The sequence below is a fragment of the Anabrus simplex genome, chromosome 7 (assembly GCF_040414725.1).
Source record: "Anabrus simplex isolate iqAnaSimp1 chromosome 7, ASM4041472v1, whole genome shotgun sequence".
NCBI lineage: Eukaryota > Metazoa > Arthropoda > Insecta > Orthoptera > Tettigoniidae > Anabrus > Anabrus simplex.
The window spans coordinates 317,248,552-317,260,973 of NC_090271.1; positions in this window are offsets into that span (position 1 = coordinate 317,248,552).

Sequence of the window (12,422 nt, forward strand, 5' to 3'; positions counted from 1 at the left end):
ATTGATGTTTATTTCAAACCGATATGCAGGTTACACAATGCGCACGGCATCGACTCAGTAGGATGTAGGGCCACCGCGAGCGGCGATGCACGCAGAAACACGTCGAGGTACAGAGTCAATAAGAGTGCGGATGGTGTCCTGAGGGATGGTTCTCCATTCTCTGTCAACCATTTGCCACAGTTGGTCGTCCGTACGAGGCTGGGGCAGAGTTTGCAAACGGCGTCCAATGAGATCCCACACGTGTTCGATTGGTGAGAGATCCGGAGAGTACGCTGGCCACGGAAGCATCTGTATACCTCGTAGAGCCTGTTGGGAGATGCGAGCAGTGTGTGGGTGGGCATTATCCTGCTGAAACAGAGCATTGGGCAGCCCCTGAAGGTACGGGAGTTCCACCGGCCGCAGCACATGCTGCACGTAGCGGTGGGCATTTAACGTGCCTTGAATACGCACTAGAGGTGACGTGGAATCATACGCAATAGCGCCCTAAACCATGATGCCGCGTTGTCTAGCGGTAGGGCGCTCCACAGTTACTGCCGGATTTGACCTTTCTCCACGCCGACGCCACACTCGTCTGCGGTGACTATCACTGACAGAACAGAAGCGTGACTCATCGGAGAACACGACGTTCCGCCATTCCCTCATCCAAGTCGCTCTAGCCCGGCACCATGCCAGGCGTGCACGTCTATGCTGTGGAGTCAATGGTAGTCTTCTGAGCGGGCGCCGGGAGTGCAGGCCTCCTTCAACCAATCGACGGGAAATTGTTCTGGTCGATATTGGAACAGCCAGGGTGTCTTGCACATGCTGAAGAATGGCGGTTGACGTGGCGTGCGGGGCTGCCACCGCTTGGCGGCGGATGCGCCGATCCTCGCGTGCTGACGTAACTCGGGCTGCGCCTGGACCCCTCGCACGTGCCACATGTCCCTGCGCCAACCATCTTCGCCACAGGCGCTGCACCGTGGACACATCCCTATGGGTCTCGGCTGCAATTTGACGACGCGACCAACCTGCCCTTCTCAGCCCGATCACCATACCCCTCGTAAAGTCGTCTGTCTGCTGGAAATGCCTCCGTTGACGGTGGCCTGGCATTCTTAGCTATACACGTGTCCTGTGGCACACGACAACACGTTCTACAATGACTGTCGGCTAAGAAATCACGGTACGAAGTGGGCCATTCGCCAACGCGGTGTCCCATTTATCGTTCGCTACGTGCGCAACACAGCGGTGCATTTCACATCATGAGCATACCTCAGTGACGTCAGTCTACCCTGCAATTGGCATAAAGTTCTGACCACTCCTTCTTGGTGTTGCATTTGCTCTGTCAGTCAGTGTACATAACAAAATTTGTCTAATATTAAGCGACGTTTCACATATAGTCCACGAATTTTTACAGAAAATCAATAGTATAAGAGAAAATGGAAGAAAAATGTTGTGTTTTCCTTATAAAACTCCAGTCTATTCAGTGATTAATCACATGAATATCTAAATCTTCCACTGTATGAGTATACTCTATAAATGAAGTTTGGGCGAGATCTATCCAGTCGTTCCGCCGCAATGTTGGAACAGACGGAAAAACAGACACGAAAGCGAAAATCCACTGGTAAGTTCTTGAGTTGACCTAAATAGGGTAAATATCTGAAAATTGGCAAACAAACGAAATTTACTGACAGTGGACCACCTACAGATTTATTTATATAGATAAGCATGGGCACGTTTATATGTGCAGATGATCAAATGAGGTGGGTAGTGTTAAGGCTCTGGTCATGGGGAATTCTATTGTTAAACATGTGGGGAAAGTGTGTGGACGAAATCAGGATAGAGTGATATCCAGGAGTTAGGTTAGGCATATGTTGGAAAAAGTAGAAGAGAAGGAGAAGGTAGCATTGTTTCATGTTGGTACCAACAACATAAGGCAAGCAGGTAACGGGCGCCAGGAAATGCACTCCGCAGTACCTACTTGCTGCTGCGTAAGTGAGCACCATCAGTTTATCTGGCAACACGGTGTCATATCTGTCACGCCCACTTTCCGATAGGCCAAGGTCAACAGGATAGCAGTACAGGGAAGGCCACACGTGTGAGGGTGAGCTGGGGGCTGTCGAAATCGTCAGTGTGTATTGCATTAAGCGAGAGTTCAGACAGGTTATCGCAATAATGCAACAGGATAAAAGCGATAATGTTTAATACTGAAGAAAGAGCTTTTTTGTTGGAATATGTTTTGCGAAGGCGATCGGTTTGTAGAAAATGTAAAACTAAAATTTAAGGCTTGGTCTCCTAACTCATAGTATCCAATTCGGAATACCGTTCGGGATTTAATTAGTAAATTTCGTGTGACCGGGTCAGTACACGTTATAACGGGAACAGGCAGGCCTATGCATTTTACAGACGAAAAAAGAATGAAGAACTTAAAGAGAATATCATTAATTATGTGCAATCCATTACATAAGAAACTTTAGTGAAATTCTTGGACAATATGCATGGACGTGTTGAAGTTCGACTTCGAACACAAGGACAGCACTTCCAGCATCTCTTATGAGTTGCTGTGGTGAGTACAAATTTTACTGTTTACTGTTTGTTGGTTTGTTTATTTTTATACAAGCAGCAGCAGTGCTGCCAGCATAACTTCTGAAGCCACGTTAGCGGCAGCACGTAGGCACTGCGGTGAATATTTCCTGGAGCTCTGTATAAGTACCAACATAGTTGGGGATGTGTGGGATCTGGTAAATGCAGCACGGGTGGAGTTTAAGGAAGCGGAGATTGTTATCAGTGGAATTCTGTGTACGAGGGATAGTGACTGGAAGGTGATTTGGGACTTAAATGAGACTATGGAGTGGGTATGTGGGAAACTGGGGGTCAGATTTCTAGATCCTAAGGAGTGGCGAGGAGATAGGGATCTGCTCTCAGATGGCCGTCACTTAAACCGCAGTGGTACGTATAAGTTAGGAAATTTGTTTAGAGGTGTTATAGGGAGGTATTTCCAGGGAAATTGGGTAGACTAGGGAGCGGTGGTAAGGGTACAGGGATCTGTAATTCAAATAGGAATGACATAAAAATGTTTGTGTTGAACTGTATAAGTATTGTAAATAAAGGAATATAATTAACAAATTTAATAGATATATACTTACCAGATATTGTAATAGGAGTTGAATCATGGCTGAGAAATGGTATAATGGATGCAGAAATTTTCTCACGGAACTGGAGTGTGTATCGAAGAGAGAGGATAGAAATGGTAGGAGTGGGGAGGGGTGTACATTATGGTGAAAGAAGAATTTGTAAGCTACGAAAAAGTTAAAGATGACAAATATGAAATTCTAGGTGTAAGGCTCATTTCTAAAGATAATAGGCATATTGATGTCTTTGGAGTGTACAGACCGGCAAAGGGTAGCGCTGACCCTGATTCAGAATTACTTGGTAAGATAATCAACTACGTGGGAAACGACATGAAAAGTAATGTGATTGTAGCCGAATATATGAATTTACCAAAAGTTAATTGGGAAGGAAATGCAAACGACGGAAGCATGACAAACAAATGGCAAATAAGTAAATATAGGAAGGACAACTGATTCAGAAAGTGATGGAACCAACGAGATGGAAGAATATACTGGACGTGGTGTTGGTAAAACCAGATGAGCTCTATAGAGAAACCGAAGTAATAGACGGTATTATTGATCACGAAGATGTTCTGCCGCAGTGAAAAATAAATGTGATAGAAAGGGAGGTCTTAAAAGTAGGACTATTATGCAGTACCATAAGGTTGATAGAGCAGGCGGGAGGGAGTTTTTAAAAAGTAATTATGATCCGTGGGCAACGATAAATAAAAATGTAAACAGACACTGGGAAAGGTTTAAAGCAATTGTTGAGTAATATGAAAACAGGTCTGGACATTTGAAGGTGGTAAGGAATGATAAAGACCCACCTTATTATAACAGGGAAATAAACAGACTAAAAAGAATGTGCCGATTGGAAAGAAATAGAGTTAGAAATGGCTGTGGAAATAAGCAAAAATTGAAGGAACTTACTAGGAAATTGAATCTAGCAAAGAAGTCAGCTACAGATATTATGATTGCAAGGATAATTGGCAGTCATACAAATGTTAGTGAAAAATGGAAGGTAATAGGAACATTAAGGCAGTAAAAGGTTCCAAGAATGGCATCCCAGGAATCATTAATGAACAAGAGGTGTGTGCATGTGAGGACCTTCACAAGGCAGAAGTTTTCAGTCAGTAGTATGTAAAGATTATTGGCTACAACGATGATGTCCAGATAGAGGAGGTCACTAATGCTAAAGAAATATTAAAATTACCTGTGATAACAATGGCATTTACAACAAGATACAAAAATTGAAAACTAGAAAAGTAACTGGAATTGATAAGATTTCTGGGGATATAATAAAGACAATGGGTTTGAATACAGTACCATATCTGAAGCACTTATTTTTTATAGTTTGCATGAAGGAACTGTACAAAAGGAATGGGGAATTGCTATAGTAGCCCCTGTGTACGAAGAAAAATTACAATGATGAAAATTATAGGCCAGTAATTTTGACATGCAATGCACGTAAGCTTTGGGAAAGTATTCTTTCTGATTATACGAGGCGTGTTTCTTTAGTAAAGACCGTATTAGACACGTTTGCGAAATTAATAAATTGATAGAAGGCAGTTTAAGTTTAGGCAAGTTTATTCCACTAAAGCTCAACATGTAGGGTTCCAGCAAGTTGTAGCAAGATATCATGGATTCAGGAGGTCAAATTGAATGTGCCGCGATTGACCTGTCTGGAGCATTTGATAGGGTGTGTTATGGGGGACTACTGGCAAAAACGAATGCAATTGGACTAGACATAACTGTGACTGAATGAGTTGCTATGTTTCTAGAAAATTAGAGCAAGCGAAGCTTTATTTGGCCCTGTAATATTTAAGGACGGATTTCCCCAGTGCAATATTATTGCACAGTTATATTTTCTTTAATATGTATAAATGATATGAGTAAAGAAGTGGAATCAGAGATAAGGCATGTTGCGTATGATGTTATTATTCTTTTTTGCTATTGGCTTTACGTCGCACCGACACAGATAGGTCTTACGGCGACTATGGTACAGGAAATGGCTAGGACTAGGAAGGAAGCGGCCGAGGCTTTAATTAAGGTACAGCCCCAGCATTTGCCTGGTGTGAAAATGGGAAACCACGGAAAACCATCCTCCGGGCTGCCGACAGTGGGGTTCGAACTTACTGCGTTGATGGGGTGAAGTTCCTTATTGGGATCATTGTAAGTATCTACAGTAAGTGTTAATATATGGAATGATCTTCAGTGGGGTAATCGCATAAATGGGACCGTAAATTAAGGTTACAGATCTCTGCACATGGTTATCAGTGTGTTTAGGAGTATTAGTAAGGATGTAAAAGAAAGGGCATACAAGTCTCTAGTAAGACCCCAAAGAGAGTATGGTTCCGGTGTATAGGACCCTCGCCAAGATTACTTGATTTAATAACTAGAAAAATCAAAGAAAAGCATCTGATGTTACAAAGTTTCTGCTAGGAAGAATTGGGAAAAGAAGACGAGCTACTCGACTAAGTGGTATGTTCCGAGCTGTCAGTGGAATAATGGCGTGGACCGAAGTTGGCAGACGAATAAATGTTAATGGTGTCTTTAAAAGTAGGAAAGACCAGAATTTGGAGATAAAGTTGGAGTTCAAGATGGCAAATTGGGGGAAATATTCGTTTATAGGAATGTGAGTTATGGATTGGAATAACGAAGGGAGATGTTCAATAAATTTCCAATTTCTTGGAAATCATTCAAGGAAACACTAGGAAAAAAAGATAGGGAATCTGCAGATCAGTAGTGATTGATGATGATAATGATTCATTTCGAGATTTATTGCTTTTAAACCGTACGTCAATAAACAAATGGATTCTTCATTCAGACGCCTGTTTTAGTGTGCTGCGTGGTTGGCCGTATGCCATTTTCAAGTACCTCCTATCTTTATGGGTTGGAGTGATTTAGAAACATCAAATAGTGTAAAATTTGTGTACAGTTTTCAGATATTAGTTTATTTTTCGGGTACGTATGTAGCAGCTCTAATCATAAAATTTGGTCAACATATGACCACTGGTCGTGTCAATTTGAGTACCGAATTTGGTGTTTCTATCTTCCCTACAAGTGTGCCAAACGATAAGTTGCAGTATATAAAAGTACAAAATTAAATTAAAATTGAGGAATGCAGCCCTATCTAACGTATAAGGGATCGATAAATGACAATATATCATAGTACGAAAGCTGTTCAAGGCAGGGTGATATATGGCAATACATGGGCATAATTAATACAAAGCAGACGCATGTGTTATAAGCCCTCTAAGTTCAGGGTTAAGTGTGGTGTTCAGGTTGTTATATATTACGTTACCATAATCAAAGATGGGTAGATGTAAGCTCTGAACAAGTAACTTCCTCGTATTTAGTGGAAGGCTCATATTTGGATTATTTCGTTGAGTATGTTACCTAAATAATGTTATGTCGGGAAATTCCGGGAGCTGGCTGTTGTCGATCTGTATTGTTAATAATAACGTGATCCAGTAGTGTATGGGAAGTAGCTGTGTGATGTGCAGGATTAAGGGGGAGGATCGTCATATTGAATGAGGAAAGCATTCTTTTTAGTCGTCTAGATTCAGTAGAGTCACATTATATCATGTCTGTATTAAAGTCACCCATTAAAATCACATGCTCATACCTGGGTAGTAGGTCTTCAACATATCTCGTCTTCGGTGCACGATACACAACACTCAACACACTGCGATTACGCAACTGGATAAATATACATTCTGGCGCGTTGTGAAATTCGTTTTGTGTTCTGCGTATTTTTTCGAATTCCATATCGTTGCGCAGATATATCCCTTCGCCTCCCCCACCTTTCTCTGCTCTATCATTTCTTATCAGCTTGTACCAATGAACAAGGGATACATGATTTTAACCACGATTCGGATATTAATACGGCATGAATGTTTCTGTTAGAAAATATTTCTGAGAATTCGGTGAAATGGGAAAGAAGGCTCTGAATGTTCACGTGACTCACTTGCAGGGAATCTTGAGGTAGAGGAGGAAAGTCGTTGGGGAAGTTAGCAGTGGTTTGGGAAGGGGTGGTTGAAGTTTGACTGGGCCTCGTTCGGGGAGGGGGGACTAGCAAGATGTAATTAGAGGCATTTGTTTCTTCAATTCAAGAAACGCCAACTCGACGGTTTATAAATACTAAATGAACTAGTTCTCTGGAATTTGGTTAAGCCAAATCTCGGTCATGAATAAAATATAACAAATATTTACAAATTCTAGAATTTCGATTCCTAATTAGTTTTGCGTTGGGCTCATGATTAAACAATGTTGTTTCGTTCTTGAGACGATTTTTGACCCGAAGCTTCCTGTCTCCTCGTTTCAGTATCACAGTCCCGTCCTTCGACAGGTATCTTTTACGCCGTACTTCGAAATTTTCTCCTGGAGAAGCTGTAGTCTAAGGGGAGTGAGACCTACTCGTTTTCCTGTTTGTGCCCTTCAGTTTTTTTATTGTTTGTGATTTCTCTTCCGATAGGACGAAAACTTCACTACTATTGGTCACGGACGACCGCCTACTCTTTTCCGCACTTTGCGTGACGTATCAATGTCTTCTAGGCAGAGATCGACCCTAATTTCCTCTGCGATATTTAAAATTATGTCGTCCGTGTTCTCATGCGCGGACTCGGCTAATCCGAACACTCGCAAATACCGGTGCGTCGTGTACTGCTCCAAATCGTCGGTCTTCTCCTGTAACAGGAACTCTAGTCCTTTTATGACTTTAACCGTACCTTTGAGAGCACGCTGCAAGTCTTCAGTTACCTACGTATTGAATTCTATAGACTCCTGCAATTGTTCCACTACTACCTTCGTCACCTTCTCCTTATAAGGTTGGCAAGCGTGTTCGAGATGTCATTGTTACACAGCGCGTCCTGGACGGCTTGCTTCACCAACCTCTCTATCCGCACTTGCCTTAAATTGCGCGGCATGATGTTTCAGTCTGCTGGTAAATGTTGGTCTCTGTTTTCACTTCACTAACACTTCCGTATACGTACAACAATGCTACAAAAAATTAGCAGCGTCACAGATCGTTTACACTGCTAAAGTACACTGACTGATTCATGCGATAGCGGAGCACTGATGCGCAGGTGTGTTGTCTGCGCAACACACGCCCCCTGTGCCAGCGGAAGTTGTATAGGAGACCTTGTGAGCAGTGGCTGTGCATGTGACAGGTGTAACATGGAATGTCATCGTGCGCTGACACCGTTCGAACGGGGTATGGTGCCCGACGGATGGGAAGTGCGATTTCCGAAGTGGTGCGGGAATTCGGCTTCACACGATCAACCGTGTCCAGGGTTTATCGTGAATGGTTGAATGCAGGTGTCACCGTCCACAATAGACGAACGACTGGCCATCCAGCCACCCTAGATGACCGTGAGCGGCGACATCTAAGACGGATTGTCAATAGTGACAGACGGGCAACCGTGCAACAAATCACGGCTCAATTCAACACAGGCCGTGCTAGACACGTCTCCGAGTGGACAATCTGTAGAAACATGGGTTCTATGGGGTATGGGGTATGGGAGCCGGCGCCGCACACGGGTGCCACTGTTAACCCAACGTCATCGGGCACAACGACGAGCATTTGTCGGCAGTCACCAAGGATGGACACTGGAAGAATGGCGTAACGTGATATGGTCGGACAAATCGCGATTTCAACTGCGCCATGCCGTGTATGGCGCAGATCACATGAAGCGATGGATCCCGCCTGCCCCGAAGGTGTGGTGCAGGGCGCTGGTGTCTCTGTTATGGTCTTGGGTGCATTTTCCTGGTATGAAATGGCCCCCCTAGTTGTTCTGGAAGAGACTTTGAAGGGTACGCGGTATGTTGAGCTACTCGGAGACCATCTCCACCCATTCTTGGCCTTCCAACTCCCAGACGGTTTTGCGGTTTTTTATGATAATAACGCACAGCCACATCGCTCCCACTATAAATAATCCGTCGTCCAGGAATGGTTCCAGGAACATGCAGCGGAGGTCCAACGATTGCCATGGCCACCCATTAGCCCCATAAGGAACCCTATCGAGCATATCTTGGATGTCCTGGAACGCAAGCTCCATGCCATGGATCCTGCACCCACGAACGGACCAGCATTAACGGCCGCTCTGCAAACTATTTGGTGTCAGCTGCATCCAAAGGACTACCAGGGACTTGTCGACTCACTTCCACGGAATCTCACTGCTGTGCGGAGGGCCAGAGGAGGCCCTACACGCTATTAGGTGACTATCCCATGACATTTGCTAAGTCAGTGTACACTTTCAAAATTAACTTTGTGAAACTATGCGCTGTCCGCCATGACATTCTCACTAGGTCTTCCATCTTCAAAGGTTGTATGAATCTCTTATGTTAAATCAACAAATTGTAAATTATCCGATCAATCAATCTTCTAAAACTCCACGAAGAAGACAAAGAGTGTAAACAAAGGAAAAAGTGGCAAAGATAAAATACAGATACAAACAGCTGAAGCTAAAAATACGTTCAAAGAAATTTGAACCGAGTAAAATTAAGTGACAGGAAAGAGAGAATAATGACTGTAAATACGCACAGTTTTACGTCTAACATAAGAAATGTCATAAGATGCAGATGAAATGAACCAGGTGACTTAATCACATGAAAGAAGCAATTATGGATCCACATTATGCTCCTACAGCAGTAAATCAGCTAATTATATTGAACAACTAATCACCTTTCGCTAGATAAGTGATCTTGCTTCGTGCAGATTTCCGACAATGCCTGTCACTGTCACAGAGCAGCTATTGTCTATTCAATTTTAAAATGTTCTACTTCACGGCCTAAAATGATTTAATTTTATTGAATGGCTCCTATATCTCGGTGACGGAGAAATAGGTCAAATGACAATATCAAGATTCAACAAAATCATATTACAGAAAATGTTGTATGAGAATCACTTGCTTATTTTTTCATCCTACTGAGAGTAACTTACTATGTTTTCCAAAGTAGGAATGTTATGCGGAAGAAACGAGCAAGTTAACATCAGCAAACAATTGGTTCTGAACTGTTTGATATGTGATCAATTTCTTCTAAATTTACCTTCTCCATGAATATGTCACTAGGACGAACTTAAAATTTCGGATAAGACTTTCAATCCAGTGAAGCTTCTTCAAGTGTACGCAGATCCATAGACGACAAAGTGCAACTGCAAATTGGAACTACACTCAATATGGTTTGTGAGGAGATATTAAAATATCTAACTTGATTCCATTCACATGACGTATAAAACCTGTAAATAAATAAATAAATAAATAAATAAATAAATAAATAAATAAATAAATAAATAAATAAATAAATAAATAAATAAATAAGTATAATCAATCAAACAATCAATCAATCAATACGTATCTGCATGTAGGGCAATCGCCCAGCTGGCAGATTTTCTATCTGTTGTTTACCTAATTTCTTAAATGTTTGCAAAGAACTTGGAAATTTATTGAACAACTCCCTTGGTAACTTACACCATTCCCTAAATCCCCTACCTGTGAACGTTTATTCGACATAATTTGGCCTCTTGAATTCCAGAATTATCTTCATATTTTGATCTTTCCAACTTTAAAAACCACCACACTAACTTATTCGTCTCATAACGTCATTCCAAGCCATCTCTCCACTGACAGCTCGGAACATACCACTTAGACGAGCAGCTCGTGTCACTTGTCTTCCCAGCTCAAACTTTGCAAACATGTTTTGCAACGCTACTGTTTTCTTCGGAATCACCCAGAATAAATAGAACTGCTTTTCTCTGGCTTTTTCCAGTTCCTGAATCAAGCAATCATGGTGAGGGTCCCATACAGTGGAACCATACTCTAGTTGGGGTCTTACCAGAGACTTCTATGCCCTCTCCTTAACATCATTAATACAACACCTAAATACCCTCATAACCATGTGCAGAGGTCTGTACCCTACATTTATAATCCCATTTTTGTGATTACCCCAACGAAGATCTTTGGAACACCTAGGTACCTTCGGTGTTCCCCATAAGGAACCTTCGCCACATCAACGGAGTAATTAAAACTGAGAGGACTTCTCATATGTTTGAAATTCACAACGTGACCTTTAACCCCGTTAATTGTCTTACCATTGCCTACTGCCCATCTCACAACATTATCAAGGTCATTTTGCAGTTGCTTAAAATCTGGTAACTTATTCATTGCTCTATACAGAATAACATCATCTGAAAAGAGCCGTATTTCTTTTTCCAGTTCTTTATTCATATCATTTATGCATATTAAAGAATGTAATTGATGAATTCCCCACTTAATTATTTTTTAGTCAGTTAAAGCTTCGCCACTGGGTGATTTGGCCGTGCGGTTAGGGGAATGCTGTTGTGAGCTTGCATCCAGGAGATAGTGGGTTCGAACCCCATTGTCTTCTGTGGTTTTCCATTTTCATACGAGGCAAATTAAGGCCACGGCCGTTTCCTTTCCATCCCCTTGTCGCCATAAGACCTATCTGTGTTGGCGTGACGTAAAACAAAAGTAGAAAGTAATGAAAGATAAAACTTCGCCTACTTTAAATGTCTGATTTTCTATAAATATAGCCACAAAATTAGACACTTTTGACTAGTCTATTTGCACTCATTTTTGCCAGTAGTCTCCTACGATCTACCCTATCAAATGCCATAGATAGTTCATTCGCGATGCAGTTCATTTTACCTCCTGAATTCAAGATATTTGCTATATTTTGCTGGAATCCTACAAAGTGAGCTTCAATCGAGCAACATTTTCTAAACCGGAACTGCCTTCAATCGAACCATTAATTAATTTCGCAAACATGTCTAACATGATCAGAAAGAATGCTTTGCCTAAGCTTACATGCAATACATGTCAAACTGACTGGCCTGGAATTTTCAGATTTATGTCTACCACCGTTTTTACAAGATATATTAGAAGACATTTTAAAATTTATTAGGAGGTGACTTCGGCCGTCGAAGACAGGCTTGCGTGTTAGTGATAATAAAGATTTTTGTTACGTCCTAATAACTACTGTTACGGATTTCGGAGACGCCGATGTGCCAGACATTTCTTCCACAAGAGTTCCTTTACGCGCCAGTAAATTTACCGACACGAGTCTGACGTATTTTAGCACCTTTAAATACCATCGTACCGAGCCAGGATTAATCCTGTTAAGTTGGATCAGAAGGCCAGTCCTATACCGGCGGGCAAAGCAGTCCGGATATCCGATAGAAGTGAGGAAATATCGTGTCAATTAGTGCGAGAAATTTTATATATTTCTCTGGAGTGGAGTTTTCTGGAGGGTCTTCTATAATTCGATGTAGTAAATATACTTTCGCAATCACAAATTCCAGGAATTACATCTAGGGTG